The following is a 17,396-nucleotide window of genomic DNA, read 5'->3' on the forward strand; positions in this document are numbered from 1 at the left end:
GACACCTTCTGCATTAACAGCATCAATAGGCCTTTGATGTTATAACAATTATTGTCCTAAAACTGTTTAAGAATTCAAAGAATTTTCCAAACATACTCTATAATGAGGGTATACAGATATATAGCTAGAAAGCTGGTGGCAGAAGGGAAATGGCGAGAATGTATCTAATAGTTATTTTTGTTTTTTTTCATAAATTACTATTTCTTAAGTACTAGGTGCCTACTCAATCATGAAGTGCTAGAATGTTGCTTAAAATATTGTTAAGAAGCAAATTAAGATTATTTCAGAATAAGCCATCTTAAAAAAAAATTCTACACTTAAATTTTAATCTTCCCCACTAACTATATATACATGGTGTGTCTTCAGCTCTACCAGATTCATGCAGTCCTCCTGAACATTCGAGTAATTATCTAGTTGTTTCTCCCTTGTTCAAAATACTGTGGCCATAATTAAACAGGCAGGAACTTGACTTGTAACTGAATGTCTCAACGACACAAAACTGTACTTGCCACATATGCACTTCGGGTTTGCATTATTATCATCATAATACAGATATGTTTATTCATTTATTTCCACAAAGAGAAAAGAAATATGGAGTAAAACTCTGCAATCTAAGAGGGTCATGAGATATCAGGGATTTATGCATCTACACTATAGAAACCGCAGCCACGTGAAATAGATACATTTACTGTAATAAGCAGTGCAACTCTTTCTATTAACTTCGGATCACTGTAAACTAACTATAAAGGCAAATAAGAATGGCTTAATGTAACATTCGAGAGCAACAGTGACTGTATATAATCCAGGTTAATCCTATATAAAGATTTAAGCAAATTTAAATATAACATTTCGTCAAGCAATACACCGAAGTATTCAGAGTATGATGCAATGTTTGTTTGTTTTAAATAGACCATTCTCACTTAATTCATTTTATATTAATCAAGAGACATGATACTGAATATGATTGACAAAGCAACTGCTTTTGGGTACAAAGCACTGAACATCATATTTATCACAATAAGACAATCAAACATGACTGTTTCACTGCAAGGCATGGAGAAAAAATAATCACCCTATAACCTTTTACTCAGCTAATAATATCTCAAATACAGAAATATTTTTTCTCTATGGCAATATACACAAATATATGTCCTCTATAAAGCAATGAATCAAACTAATCAGATCCACTGAAATCAATGGACATGGCTAATGCAAATCCATTGATTTAAATGGGTTGACTGCCTATAATTTAGTTGTATTCAACCCTAGATGTTTTACATGTTGATATTATACAAAAACTATTAATAATAAAGTATTTCTGGCTCTAAAATCAAGGATGCCTGTCATTACCCTTTATGGAGTGGCAGAGACATAACACTGGTAATGCCTTAACTTCATTTTTTTTATATCAGACCCAGGGTTGTATATTCCATATATTAGCTCCTCCTCTATGTGGATTACCTCCTCCACCCTTAACCATGGTTACATATTACATTGGCATTGATATCAACCAATTCTAATGCCAAGCTTCCCACTTAAGTAGAGTTTAGAGCTAGTTAACAAGCCCTGGTTAAGAAGGAACCTAATTATCACGCATCATGGTTAATGCATAACCATGCTTAAAACAGACAAGGAAAACACCAGGGCAATTGCACTGAAAGAAGAGGGGAATGTGAGTGTGATCTCATGGCCCTCTCCCAGTTGCTTAGCACTGGTGATTGGTTAAGGGGTCACCAACATAATGTTTGCAATGGCCCTGTGAAGTTAGTAAAGTGCAAAGCATTCCTTTGAAACCACAAACAAATATCCATACGGGGTCAACATATCCCTTAAGTGGAAAAATGTGAGTGAAAAAACTCAACTTCACATAATTAAATGCTAATTTTGTAGGAATTCCTCAAAATAGACTACACAATCCACCCGCCAGGCCCAGGAGGCTGAGCAATCTTAAATATTTTCTAATTTTAGTTTATTTTAGGTTTTTATAATTTAATAGTTTTAAGCAGACCTTCTGTATTACCATATACTTGTTTGGTCTTATTCCTACAATGATAATTCTTCCAATTCTGATTTTCTGAATCACAGCTGAATTGCTTGACTGCCTGTTTGTTCTGAAAGATACATTTTAACTTTGGAAAGAAAACAGCTTCTAACTTCATGAAATGATTTTTGTATTTAACTAATATAATCAGCCAAAGATAAACATGATAAAAGTTATTATATGGTGTCAAATATATTTATTACCTGAATATATTATCATCATATGCCTAAACATTAAATAGTCTGTCAATACTTCCAATTAAAAATATTTATACTGATAGCTAAAATTACTGATAGTTCCTTTACTACATAATATTGCAAAATATTTTCGTATGCTCAGTTGCTAGTGCAGCAGAATTGTCAGCAGTTTCTACAAATATGAAATGCAGTTGCAGTTTTCACATACAACTCACAGGTCAATGTATTCTCCCGTTTTAATAATGGCTTTTCCTATTACATTCATTATTCATATAGAAAAAGGATAGTACTTTTAAGGCATTATATTGCTTTCTTGAGGAATATGAGCTTTGTGACTTGAGAGGCCATTTTCTAAAGATCCTAATAGCCAAATGACATCTTGGGATATGCTATGCTCATACAGTATTTGCATAATAATGGAGGTATTTTATACATACGGGCTGAATTACACTTATCCAAGTTCTATTTTTAAAAATGGGAATTACAAAAATTCCCTATTAATTCCCTATTTCCCTAAAATAAATTCCATTATATATTTTTTATGAAGATACAAAATCAGAATACAAATGTGAATAAAATAGGAACGTGAAATAGTTAGCATGAAGCAATTCTGTTGATTTCATGAAAGAATGCTTTAATGTTTCCTAATCAAACTAGATTTGAAAAGCGCTTAACTTTGACTGGATCATGCTCTATGTATTTTATGCTGAATTGTCGCAAAAGATCATTTTAATGACGCTTCTCCAACTTATTTTTCAATTAAAAATTACTGTTTTATTTAAAGTATTTATGACAAATTTCAGAGCCACAAGAAATCATTTGCATCCTAGAAAGAACAGAAATTAGAAATTAACAGATCATAACATTCACACCCCACTGGATTCCACACCCAATAGGCATGAAAATGCATTCTTGAATGGGATACAAATGCCCATGAGATGCACTTGTTTCTTATATATAACTGTGTGCATTAGGATAAAAGGCATCTTTTTGCAATGGGGTCTGCTTTGTCAATTAATTGAGACTTGAAGTCACAAAAATGATCTGTGTTACGTGTTGGTTTTTGTACTTGGTCCAGCAGTTCCCAATGCCAAAAATATAAGGCACTTTTAAAACACAACAGTCTTCAGCAGCGAAAACTGATATGTGAAAAATCAACTAAGTGATGATGGCTCTCACAAGCAGATTTGTATGGTTCTGACTAAATGTTGATGTTCAGAATAATCACCAAGTAGTATTGTAAGAAATAGGATTCACCTTGTGGGATGCTGGAGCCAATGGGATGGTTCATGTCCTCGTCACGTGACGCTAGGCAGGAGGACATGACCCATTCCATTGGCTCCAACATCCCTACTCGCAAATCTACCCTTCAGGTAAGACCAATCGTTCTTTCTACAGGCCTTCAAAAGTTGACTCACTGGCAACTAACAGACCACTGTGGGAACAGAATGCAAAACTAGAGAGGCCTTTGATCAGATTCAGCAGGGTTCTTCTCATGACTATATCAGGTTTATTTCCAAGTAAACACTTTCAAAACAGAATTTCAAATCAGGTTTATGCCATTCAATCGTGGATTAAGACTTCAGTTTTACGCCACCATTAAGTATAGAAGGAAATTGTTGGAAAATATGGTCTTACCCAGACGAACACATAATCTTACATTCTAATGCCAATTCATGCTGTTGCTTATGCAGTCAAAACAACAACATCCACACATAAGGTGGTATCAGCAGATATGGGTTCAAAGCTTCAAAGCTTGCTGAAGTAAAAAAAAGAAGAAAAAGAGTGGGGGAAGATGGGGTCAGGGATGTCCTATTGTGCTCAGTCTCCATGAAATGATTACTGACGGGGGGGGGGGGACGGGACCTGAAAACCATGTCAGATAAGGAATGGAAAGGAGTGGCAGGAAATTGAGGATGACAAAAAAGACAGGTAGATACAAAAAGGGTAGAGAGAACTATCTCATTCTCTGGGTAGGTCATTTCTGGGCTCACACTGATAGGCAATTTTCAAATGTTTCCAGGGTCAAAAGAACTTTTTTCTGAAAATAGAGAAATCCAAGATTTTAATGTATCTGAATTAGGCACCAGTCTACCTGACCCTCACCACAAACCCAAATGGAGAGGAAAAAAAATCCCAAACAAAACAGTGGGGATTGAGAATGCTCAGTGGGTATAGAAAGCTGACTGATAGTTTCGGGGAGGGGGGCCAGGGGGGAATGAGATGCAATGGCTAGAGCCCTGAACAACAGAATTCACACTGCAATATTCTGTTGCATTTTCGACTTGTAACTGTCAATTTCACTTGTACATGATAGTCAAACATTATCTACATCAATACTGAGATCCCTATCTACCACTGTATTCTACAGCTGTTTGAAAAAGAAAAAGAATAACGTTTCAATGTTTCAAACTGAAGAAATTCAGGGTTAGAAAGGGAAGAGGGAACAGACACCAACAAAAACAGAGTTAATTCATATCTAGGCTTCTAAATCCTTAAGAAAATGTAATTTATTTTTGCTAGGAGCAAAATGCATTATTTTGAACCAAAATAATATGGAAAAAATAGTATACAAGCTGGGAATTGTTTTTCACATAACTTTTCAATATAATGCAGGCTACAGTACACCAAAAAGCAGAAAGATATTCAAATTAGAATAAAGAGACAGGTGTCCTGGAAGAAAAACACCAAACCTGTACTCAAAGGAACATCTGAATAAAATTGAGACATCTGCAGTAAAGTTTTACCTTCTCCCTAGAATGTTTGAGATGAACTCAGTGTAACACTGTCTTCCAAGAAAAGACAAAGTGATCAATGCAAGAACACATCAGCCTCCCTTGGACAGGCCAATCAATGCAAGAAAGAACCTTGCCCAGGGCCTTATGCAAATAGAAGCACGTCCTGCAACCTAGGGAGGGAACATGCGCAATAGATCAATTGGATCTGAAAAACCTTACAGCTATATCAGCCTCAGACAGTAAATATATAATGATGAATCCCTCACGTTCTCAGCTGAACTCTTAAACTAGGTTATTTTCAACAGCTAGTTGAAAATTACAGGAGGTCTGTACAGAGCAATAGAGTAAGATGGCAAACTGAATTACAGTTTTTAAAGAACATAACAATGAACTATCAGTATCATTTTTGCAACATTAAGAAATCAAAATATTTAATTTAGTAAGATTGGTCTGAGAATAAAAACTTTTTAAAGCATCAGGTTTTTAAAAATCCAGTTCTTTCTGCACACTTCTCTGTACCTCTTGAAATGGAATGAATTAATGCCTTTTAATTACATTTGAAAAATTTAATTTTTTTTGACTCTTTCATTTAAATGTACTCTCAATATATGCTTCAACTTATTTGCATCCTCATTATAAAGGGGTCTTCAATGGAGCTAATGGTTATATAAAAGAAAGAAGGGTATTATTCTTCCTTCAACAGATATAAAACATATTTAATATGACTAATAAAATACCTGTAAAGCTGAATTTACCTTAGATGGCAGACCACCTTCTGCATCAATGCAAATATAATAATACAATTAATTGAAAAGGATAAATAGTAACAAATAATCCTTCTCCTGAATATTTGTACACATTTTTTAATTTACAAATAATCATTCATTTTGAAAACAAATTCCTAAAATGTATGATGTTTGTAAACAAGATCAACATACCCTCCAGCTTTAATAGAACAGTAATATAAGAATACTATTGGAGTAACAGCTAGGTGAGCACAAATAGAAGAGAGATACCCCTAAACAAATAATATAGCATAATCAAGTTCCTTGGTAACTAACAGCTCAGGTGCAAGACCAAAGACAGAACAAGGAAAATAATTTTTTTTTCATGAAACTGAGTATTAAAATGCTACTATATTTTCAGATCTCTAAACTCTAAATTTTCAAATGGGAAATGCGATGTCAACTTAGGATGTCAACCCAACTCTTCCCTTAACATCGTTTCATTTTATACTATAGCACCACTAAGCTGTGTCACCTTTAAAACAGTTGGTGCGCTCAAATGCTTTCCATGTTAAATAAAGCATCAGATTTTCCAACTGTATGAAAAAGCAAATAATCAAGTACCTGACTGACCATTTTCATGGAGGTATAAAGATTTCCAGTACTTCAATTAAAAATGCTCGAGGAGTAAGAAAAAATATTGCAAGATGGAGACTTGGAAAAGAAATATATGTTATTTCTGTTCCTGTCCAAACCATGTGAAATGCAAGGGAGACGCAGGGAGACTTTCTTATACCCTTCCTTTCACGACCGCCTTGCAAAGTAGGCCACCTCAAAATTATAACAGACACCTTATTAATCTCTATAACCCCCAAGCAGAGTGAATTCTGGGAGGTAAAACCAATTACTTCCAAAAGAAGTAATCTATCTATCTATCTATCTATCTATCTATCTATCTATCTTTAGTGGTACCTCGGGTTACAAACAGACTCCGCTAACCCAGAAATAGTACTTCGGGTTAAGAATTTTACCTCAGGATGAGAACAGAAATCGCGCTGCGACAGTGCGGCGGCAGCGGGAGGCCCCATTAGCTAAAGTGGTACCTCAGGTTAAGAATGGCGTCAGGTTAAGAACAGACCTCCGGAACGAATTAAGTTCATAACCAGACGTACCACTCTATCTATCTATCTATCTATCTATCTATCTATCTATCTATCTATCTGATTTTCCTGGTCCATGCCTTGTCTCTTTTTCAGGTTGTACAGTCTTTCTTACATATCAGCTACATTTGTTGTGAGACATTAGTGTTGAGTACAGTGTAAGGTTGGGGAAGAAGAGCGGGGAAAGGAGGGGTGTTGTGGTGAGGCTTATATCTTTTGTACAGTGTACATAGTGGGTTTTGTGTCAGTGTCAACTTTTGTGTCAGTGTCTCTTTCTATTCATTTATTACATTTCCTTGGTAGTGAGAGGTATTGAGGGGCAGGGTGTGGTTGGTTGTCTGCAGTGGGGCTTGTTTGTATTCCTGAGGGGGGAGGGCTTGTTGGATCAAGTAAGCAGGATTGATTTGTATGCTGTTGGTGGATCCTTGTTGTCTTGTTGGTATGTGATACAGGGGAGCCATACTAGGGTGAAGGCATCCTCTTCTATTTGTGCCCGTGTCAGTTTCAGTCTATTGGTTAGCTTTTCTAGTAAGGCTTTTCCCATACAATTTGATACCATTGGTCCATGTTTACTCCTGACAGGTCTCTCCAGTGTCTGGCTATGAGGCTTCTGGCTGTTGAGAGTAGGTGGGTTATAAGCTCTGTATAATGTTAGCGGTCATTATGAAACTTGGAAGACGTCTGGTAGGGCCAGTTCTAGGGTGAGTTCTAATACTTGTTTAGTTATTTTGTATATCTCTTGTAGGACTTTGTATATTGCGGTTACCATCCCCTTGCCATGTTCCTCTGCTATCAGGTTTTCGAAGGTGGCCAAGGGTCTAGTGGCTTCTGATTTTACTGCTGGGTTGTTTAAGAAGGCATGTAGTTGATGGTGAGTTAGCCAAGGTATTTGGGTGTCCCTTAGTTTGTCTTGTGGTTCTTGTGTTGCTATGGGTTTTTGTAGAAGTCTTTTAGAAAGTGTAGGCCTTTGGCTTGGTAGGTTTTTATCTGGAGGTTTTGTGCTGCGTGTTGGATTAGTGGTTGATAGGCCAGAGGGTTAGTGGGGATAGGGAACGTTTGCCTACTTTTCTTTATCTCAGTTTATGAGGAACAACAGATGCCTTCCCCACTCTGAGATTCAGAACATCCTGCTCTTTTCCCCATGAAATCCCACTTTTCTACCCAAGTAGTATGCTCTCAGCAGCAAGATACATGGGAGATTACAATAATAATAAACAATAAACTTAGTTGGTCTCTAAGGTGCTACTGGAAGGAACTTTTTTATTTGTTTTGACTACGACAGACCAACATGGCTAACTACCTGTCACTAAAACAATCCTAGAATTTGGCATAAGCACACTTCAGACCCCAAGAGCCAAATGATATGAAGTTCTGTTAAAAATAACAAGGAAGAGCCAAACAGGTAAGCAGAATATTGAAAATAAAGAGAGTGCTTTCCTAGTTATTTATAAAGAAGCTTCTGGTCTCCTATGAGTAATAACAGAGCATGCAGTCCACTGCAGACTTTCTGATGATCCCAGACCAACTTGTGATGGAACGTGAGTGGTCCTGATCTGAGGGCAAAGGCTGCCTAGCTACAGGCTATTTTTAAGCCTATTCATGCTGGGTGGGGTGACAGCTGGCACCTTTTCAGCCAATAAAAGCACAAGTCACATTTGCAAGGTAGTCTTTAAACAAATTAAGGGAAGTCTGGGGTGGGGGTGGGGACATGGCAGACACCTTTTGGGATTTGGGAAATGGTTATTGCTTTATCTTATTGTCAAGACAGACCCTAAAACCTTCCCAACATGCATGTGAGCATATGGATATGGGCAAAGACAGTATGAAGAGACACTTCAGGAACTGTGGACACCTTACATATTCCAGGTGCCAGGCAAGTTACTCATACCTGAAGCACAAGTTAGTTGCATAGCACAGAGAGAGGGAACTCAACTTGCAGATGGGAAAGATACACAGACCTCCCTATCCTGCACTGTCTCATTAAGCTGCCTGGGCATTTTTCTGTGTTTTTTCACTGGAAGGAGAAATGGTGAAAACTTGATTTCTGTGAAGCTGCACCGATACATCACTGGACCACACCCTAGAATATTAGGACAAATCTTCCATCAATATAAACTGAGGTAATGCGACTTGGCTAACACATACAGTTAATCTGGCCCATAGTAAGAAATATAAAGAATGTGGAATGAAGGAGCAAAATAAAATAAAAAATCAGGAGTCTCCTCTTTTTATATTGATACAAAATGATACAAGTTGTATAATATAAGGAAGTTAGACTGGGGAAAAAGAGGTTCCATTCTCTTTTAACACTTTAATCTTAACAGAACATAGTCCAGTTTTATCAGAACTACATTAATTTTCCACCATGTCTGTGCCATGAAAGACTACTCAGCCGAGGATTAGATATAAAAGCGCAGCACACAGCAGTGTGGGTAGTCATTCAGCATCTTATGTAATAGGTTTATCAAGTCAGCATTTAAGGATTTATACCAAGTGTCTTTATAATTATGTTAATTGGTAGATAACACACGGGTCAACTATAAACTACTCAATATTTTCAAATAGCTAAGCAACACTAAGATGCACAGAAGCATGGATACGTTTAGTGTAATCAAAAAGATTTAGCATGCTTTTTATTGATTTCAAATTTAAGTCCCTGTGATCTCTGGTTAGCAACAATATTAACCTCTGGATACACTGAATATGGAGTTGTATGGGCTAACTATTGCATTTACAGTATATACTATTTTTTTGTTGTACTTGACTTTTTCTTAAACAGCCAATATAGTATTGGCATCAAAAGTCTATTTCTGAATTACTGCTTTGACAAACACTAATAATTCAGAGTCCAAGACTTTATGGTTAAGTGTACTGTATAACTCTAGCATGTCCCGTTTGTGAGATTTTGACCAGCTTCGGCCCATCTGAAGCTGAAGCTGATACAGGCTCGTCTTATCTTGAGCCCAAGCAGAGCGTCGTCATACACAGCGGTATCCACATTCCCAACTTTATTTACACTTCTATGCTGAGAGAATACAAACATGCATCTTGCCTCTGCGAGAGCAGAGAAGCAACTCCTCTCGGAAACAAAGAACACCGAGAGAACAGTGAAAAACAGGAAACCAGTGTACGTCACATCCAGTCTCCCATTCCCGTGGGAATCCAACAGTAACTCTGACTGTGGAATGCAAAACAATGTCTTGCGACTGCAGTTGCTGCTCAGTGAGGGAAATAGAAACCAACATCGTTGTCCCTCTGATTCTCATTATTGTCTCAAAGCCTGATTCTCACAAAACATTTCTTTTACACTGGATTTGCCTGCAGTCATGTCAATGACACAGCTTATCCAACTAACAGTGAAAGTACATTTGCTCAATAGCTTTCACATTAGGACCAAAGAAGAAAAACCATATGAACAACATATATGAACATATGGAGATGCCTTAAAGTGGCCTCATTCATGTGCAATGCTAAATCATAGTGAGGAGAACAAAAGTATTTACTTCTGAATTTAAACTATTTATGATTTGTCTTTATCCCCAAACCAGGACAAACTAGTTAGTTTAAACTATGATTTGTCTGAGCCCATTCCAAAATGTGCCTTACAACATGACTTGTTCAGACACACCATAGTTAAAACTAACTGAAGTTCTTCCCAATCTGGACATTACATCAAACTGTGGTTAATTTAAAACTGGAAACAAAAGCTTCTGACTCCCCTCTTTATGGTGTACCAGAGAAGTGTGGAGGAGAGAGCATGCAAGTCCATGCCTCATTCCCATCAAAAGTGCTCCATCTAGCCCAGAATCATCTGCTCTCACAGACATTCTCCTAGGCACCAGGCAGAGCTCCCAGATCCTATTAGCTGGAGCTGTCAGGATTTGACCCTAGGACCTCTGCCTCCAAAAGTTGGGAAAACTTTGGCAACAACCTCTTTGCAGTGTTGCACCACAGGTGAAGTGGGGAAACAAGAAACAGTTGTGTGCATGTTCAAGCCCTTGCACTACAGAGGCTTTCTTTGATATTCACTCTGTTACAATACTATTGCTTCTTCCCTTCAACCTTCAAAGAATAATAATTAACAACAACAACAACAAATCCCCCTAGGTTTCACACTAGGCCTCAAACCTTGAAATACATGTAGCTATTCTATGTCTATTCTTTTATCAGTATTTAGTTTCTTTTATCAGTATTTGGTTTCTAAAATACTACAGTTGCTCTCAATTCAGACTCCCAATATCCACCATGGTAGGTGAGTGCCTTGAAACAATCTTAGAAACCAGTAGCAATTTGTTTCCCATTCTTGGACTCTGCAGATGTATGAAGTGGGGTCATATAGGAAAACCGCATTGGAAATGAAGTATGAGTAACTTGTACACATGTGCAACTGAAACAGCCACCTCATCACCAGCAGTGGCAACATTGAAGGGGAGTGGACATTTATCATCATTTCCTCCCCCATTCAAACCTTTCCTTGATCGTCTTGCCACCAGAAAGAGGGAAAAGCTCTTGATTGTCCAGCTGCCTGGTTGAAAAGCAGCCCTAGCACATCTGGTGCTTTCTGGTCTTTTTTGGTCCTGATTACTACATTGCACATATTAGGGTAAGAGAGTTACTGTTTCCATGGTCAATATGGAACTTCAAAGAGCAACAGTTATACCAGCAGCAATATTTAGACCAGGAGAATGCAGCTTTTCCATCATTCACCCCAGTATTTTCAGATGTTACCAATGCCTTTTAAAAAGTTGGTGATAGCCAACTAAGTCATACTCAGAGTAGACCCTTTGAAATAAATGGGCTTAATGCCAACGATTTCAATGGATCCGAGTATGACTGGTATTGGATACTGCCCTTTCTTTATGTATTAATCTTTATTATCAGCCACCTTAGAGGTGTGTTGTGAAGAAAGGCAAGATATAATTATTTTAAATAAACTGCCTTTGGGAAAATGCTTCCCCTACTGCATTTGTGCCCCCCCCTACTCCTGTTCTTTTAAAATTTCCATTCTAACTTCTTCAAGGTTGGGGCCTTTTTAATTTTGTTCCTCTCTAAAGTACACATATCAATGGTAGTACATAAAAATTAATACATTCCTTTGAGAAGTTGCTTTAAACATGGAGCTTCTCTTTATTTACATACTTCATAGTACTAAGAATTTAATTAGAACCATGCTATCTATGTCTAGCTCTCAGTAGGCAAAGCAAGAGGTGAGCTATGGGGTAAGTAATAATCTCTATTTCAATGACAGTATAAAAGGAAATATGAAAAAAAAATGTGATATGGTTAGAATTTTGAAATTCCATAAGAAGAATGCTATGACACACATCTATTTTTGGTACTGTATAATGAGAACAGTAATTTACTTTTAATTATCTATTAGCCTAAAATTTAATTTCAAACTTTTAATTTGTGTATCTTACATTTTCTCAGTCTTACCATTAGTTCACATTTGAAAGCAACCCTGTATCAGGAAAAAAATTATGTCTAATGTTTTACAATTTTTTAATGTGTTGTAAGCTGCCCAGTGGGCTTATATTAATAATTATTATTAGTTCTTACATAACATGTTAAAAACAGTTTATTTAGATATATTTATTGGTGAAATTTTATTTCCCACACATATTGAGTCACATTCAGTTATTTATTTTGTAATCTATGAACCCTGAAAGGCTGGAGAACAGTAGCTCCTCAGTACAATAACAAGAGAGCTTAGTGGGCTGTCACACAGTATGATGTAGTGTAGGCTCACTGTATTTCCTCTAAGAACTCACTATGTAGTTCTTCCCTTACCCCTGCCCCACTGAAGTGCTCATCCTCTCATTGGAATATTAATGTGAAGCCAAGAAAGCCAAGATAACTATTTTAATGTTTGCACTCATTTTGATCAAAATTCCAAACACAGCAAGCTAGAAACTCCTCCTCCTACAACAGATGCTACAGGTTGTCACACTACAGGTTCAAAATAGGTTAAAAGTCTTGTTCTACTCAGAAAGTCCTAATTTGGCATCTCCTGCTTAGTTTACTGGTAAATAGTTAAATTAAATGTTGTTAAGAAACTACTTCAAAACTAAACTCTTGCTATGTAGGGGCTCCAATTTAGTTACCTTAACTTGAAATTGAGCTGCAAAGCTTGCAGATGGGTGATTTGCTTTGGTTTACCAAAGTCGGTCCAACTCTTAAGCAAGTGACCTCAAGCAACAATATTGCTTGGAAAACCATGGTTTTATATATGTATTTCTTAGATGTATATAACAATATCACTATATCTATCTGTGCATAGGTTTTAAATGCATATCCTGCTCTTACATGGGGCTTGTATAATAAATATCTGAAAAGTTTACAGGTTTATTTTTTTGTATGCAAAATGATTCAATAATCAAAACTTTATTGAGCATAGTGGTTACTACCTAAAGTTCCAACTCCTCAAATGAGACTAAGAAGGAGGAAGCTGACAGGCAGCGCCACACACTGGACTGGATGCAATTATGAAGGGAAGCAGCTAGGGTGACAGAGAGCAGAGTGAGGTTGCTGGGGGCAGCCCCCTATTTGCCCTAAAAGACCAGTTTGCACTGCTCTATTCCATGGGACATTTTTGTATGTCTGTTTCTAAGGTACAATAGTTACTTCATGGTGACTCTTACATTTCTGAAATGATTGTTTGAATTGGCTTAGTGAAAAAGAGCATGTATTCCCTAGCAGCACTTAAATATCACAAAAAACCGTTAAATAAATATTTGGAAATAAATTATTTAAGAAGACAAGAACCACTGTAGCTCACTGTTAAATATATTTTTCACTCAATAAACATTCCTGTTTTTTAAAGGACAAAAAAAGCCAAATGTTTGGAAAAAGTGAAGTATTTCAACAGTTGATTTATCAATCATTCAGGTTGCCTGTACTTACAGCAAATAAATATATTAAATACATTGTTAAAACTCTTTTCCATAGTATAGATCTTTTCTTAAATCGGTTATCTTCTGTGAAATGTATTCTTCAGAACTAGTTTTGCACGTGTGATAGATATGTGATGTCCCAGTGGCTATATATTATATTCTTCCTCCCATGCACACACCTCCTGCAGAGATAGCAGACTACAGAAGCTGACCCTTACTGAGACCATCTTGTCTATCTGACAAAGCTCCTTTTTAACTTCTTACTTACTGCTTACTTCCTCCTGCGATGGAGAAAAACTTTAGCTCTGCTTGTGATAATTTCACAGGCCCTGAGTACCCTGACCCTAGAAGCCCCAAGGTCAGAAGTCAAATCTTGTTCTGAAACATCTGTGTGCTTCATATTAAAGTAGAACAAAAGTGGAGAAATATCCACCAGCGTGACAAGAGAAACAAGCAAAATGGGAATGACACATTGGTCATCTGTTAGCCATGCCATCTCAAGCCAGTGACCGAAAAGGGAGAGGGGAAGCTTTAGTTCAAAACGGTTTTGAATCTTAATACTTCAAGCAAACATTTCTATTTTTAAAATTAAGAATTAACAAACTGAATGTGTTCCATCTCTTGCCAACAGAGTTCCTCAAATTAACAGTCTGCTAAAAACATAAATCATTACAATATATGGGGAAATTATATGTATCATTTAAAATGTTAATTGTTAATAACGTCTTTTGAAAACGTGGAAGGTCTTTTTACTGCTTACTTCTGCATAGCACTGACTAGACAAGACAATATTTTCTGGTTACAAAGGGTGATAAAAATGTAAAAAATTACAGCTGATCATGTCAGTCAAATATTTGGGAGGCTAGACAGATAATTCTCTGTTTTCTGTTCGTCATTCACAATACACGGCTGGAGAAACAGTGAAGCAACAAGAACAATTAGCATATTGCTTTCTGAAATAGGAAAACTTGTTCCAGCACTGGAAAAATTGGGAAACCATGTGACAAATGAACATCTTTCTTATTCATTGCCTAGTTGTGCCGGATACATACTAATCAAAGTCTAGAAAACAAAGTATCACAGGAGCATCACTTTCCTATCATCTCTAAAACCAAAAGTTCATTTTATTTACCAAGCAGTAAAGGACTAAAAACAAACAATTTTCAATACAGGAGTACCACCTCTACATGTAAAATTCATAATGTCATCCATCTCCATTATAAAACAAAATAAATATAAAACTAAATGACCTTTAAAAGTGTATTTTGGTTCCCTACCATGTAACTGGTGCATTCATACTATTAACTATGGGTGTAGTCAAGGTCAGGAGGGCCATTTAGCCTAGGGCCTCAAGCTCAAAAAAGGCCTCGAATCTAGACACTTGTTAATTTTTTGGCATTTAATAAGTTTCTCAACTTGTTTTTTGGTGCACTGAACCAAATTGTGACATACTACCTACCACCTTAGAGCTGCAAATTTGAAAACATAAGAGATGTGATTTGGTAAAAGACTTTTGTTGTTGTTACCGTAACTGCTTTTGTCTTATGCTTAATATCAACTGTGACACTACAAGAAAGCAATATTTCCCCTCAATAACTAGGTGCAATTGCACAGCACACACAAAAGCCTAGAAAAGCATTCACTTTAAAAGGAATTGAATTCTCTCTCACACACAAACTTTGTTTTTGTGTATTGCCTTTTTTTTTTTAATTATAGCTAGGGACAGTGGTAGCTGGTCCATTAAGTCAACCAGGGTTTAGCCCTACCAAGTGAAATGGCAACAAAAATTAAAATCAAGCCATTTCTCCCCCACAAAACTGCTAACAGAATGATTTTGGAATCTCCCCTATCTCACTCCCTCTTTCCCCTCCTTCTTTCCACTTCACTCACCTCCTAACATATGCACTATTTATGGAAAGCCTTCACAGCCACAAGCATAATACAATACAAAATGTAGTAATATACTTTGTCGGTTGCCCAACAGAACAAGTGAAAGAAACCCAAGTTTGTATTGAGCTACCTCAAATAAGCTTAAATATAGGTAAGGTTTTCACAGCCATAGGGGACAACTCAAGCTGTGATCCTATGCCCCCTTACCTGAGAGGAAGCCACAGAGACATTTGTATGATTGCACTGTTTAACAGTGACATCTCCTACTTATACTATGCAACTCATGACATACTCATTCACAGGAGGAATAACTTGCAAAAAGCCAAACTGAATATCGGAATCATCGCATGCATGTTTAATATCTTGTCTAAAAACAAAAGAGCAATGCTTTACTTTACATCATTAAAGCTGCTAGTCAGAAAGTGCTAAAGCAACAGGAGCCACTCTTGGCAATCCTCCCCCCCCCCAATCGCATGGAAACCAAAGGGTGTGAGACCCATACAACTTCAAAGAATTACAAAGCAATATGGTCCAGTATGCTTTCTATTTCAGTTTCTGCAACAGTCAAATGCCCACATATTTATCATTCATTCTTACATACAATAAAAATAAAACACAGTACTGTAGTCATATCACATCATTTTGTTCTCCGGTATAAATACCCACAGACAAAATGCATGAACAAAAGATATGTCAACTGAGAATGCTGATACTAATCCATCAATATCTTATACTGTTTATTAACAGCAAACTGAATGCGTATGTATCCTTACATAGTAAAAATAACACTATCCATGGACAAGGGAGAGGTATAAGCAGGCTGGGGAAATCCCAAGATATGCAAGTATATTACAAATTCTCAGAAGCAAGAACATTACTAACACTCCTACAAGGACTAATTTTATTAGGTCCGAGATAAAGAGAAATAAACTGTATGAGCCAAGGGCCATATAGGTATTTTCAGTCCTTTTACCCATTTAAAATGGGCAAAACTTTTCTAGATGCCTGTAGGATCAAAATTCCAAAATGTAAACATGTCCTATGTCCAATCGCCCACACTATTCTATCTAGTTACAGGTTGTTCTGATTCTCATTACTCTAATGGAGGCCCTTCCAATATTGTCTGAGATAAAGGGAAGGATCTTACTATGGGTGTTGTGAAATTTCAACTGAGCCTAGCTTGAATACAAATCCCAGGAGTTCACAAGACCCGCCCTCAAATCAAGAAACGAGTTTCCCAACCCATGAACTTCCTCTCTCTGTTCACGCATAGATCCTAGGAAGAAAAGTGAGATATAAATGTAGCAAATAAATCCAAGGACTGAGGGAAGGAGTCTAGTGATTCTTCCTGCCTATCTCTATTACTTCTTTTCGGCCATCCAAAGCCATCACCATAGCAGCCTCCTACACCATTCCCCACTTCCCTTCACAAGAGCATGTGAGTGTATAAAAAGAACAGGGCAAGTAGTGTCCTTTCATCCCATCCTTGATCGCCCTATGTAAATACAAAAGGTTCCCTTAAACAAACAACTGTCCCATAAAACACCATGTACCCTGATTAGGATGGGATAAGGAGGAGGAAAAGAAAGAGAACGATCTGGGGGGAGAGGGCCATTTTTCTCGCCATCACTTCTGCCTCCCTACTAAGAGAAGGAAATGTGATATGTTTAGAGGGGTTTGGAGTAGCAGGAAAGAATGAGGGGCTGGAAATGAGGGGGATATAGGCATGACTAGTTTGTAAGATTGTGAACT

At 37.0% G+C, this 17,396-nt stretch overlaps 1 protein-coding gene across 7 annotated transcripts in view; it reads right to left on the reverse strand.

Annotated features, from left to right (window-relative positions):
* ARB2A (ARB2 cotranscriptional regulator A) overlaps nucleotides 1-17,396 on the reverse strand; it is a 207,503-nt gene that overhangs the window by 83,729 nt on the left and 106,378 nt on the right. The gene's annotated exons all lie outside the window — the stretch shown is intronic.

The sequence above is a fragment of the Podarcis filfolensis genome (genome assembly GCF_964270895.1).
Source record: "Podarcis filfolensis genome assembly, chromosome: 11".
NCBI classification, from domain to species: domain Eukaryota; kingdom Metazoa; phylum Chordata; class Lepidosauria; order Squamata; family Lacertidae; genus Podarcis; species Podarcis filfolensis.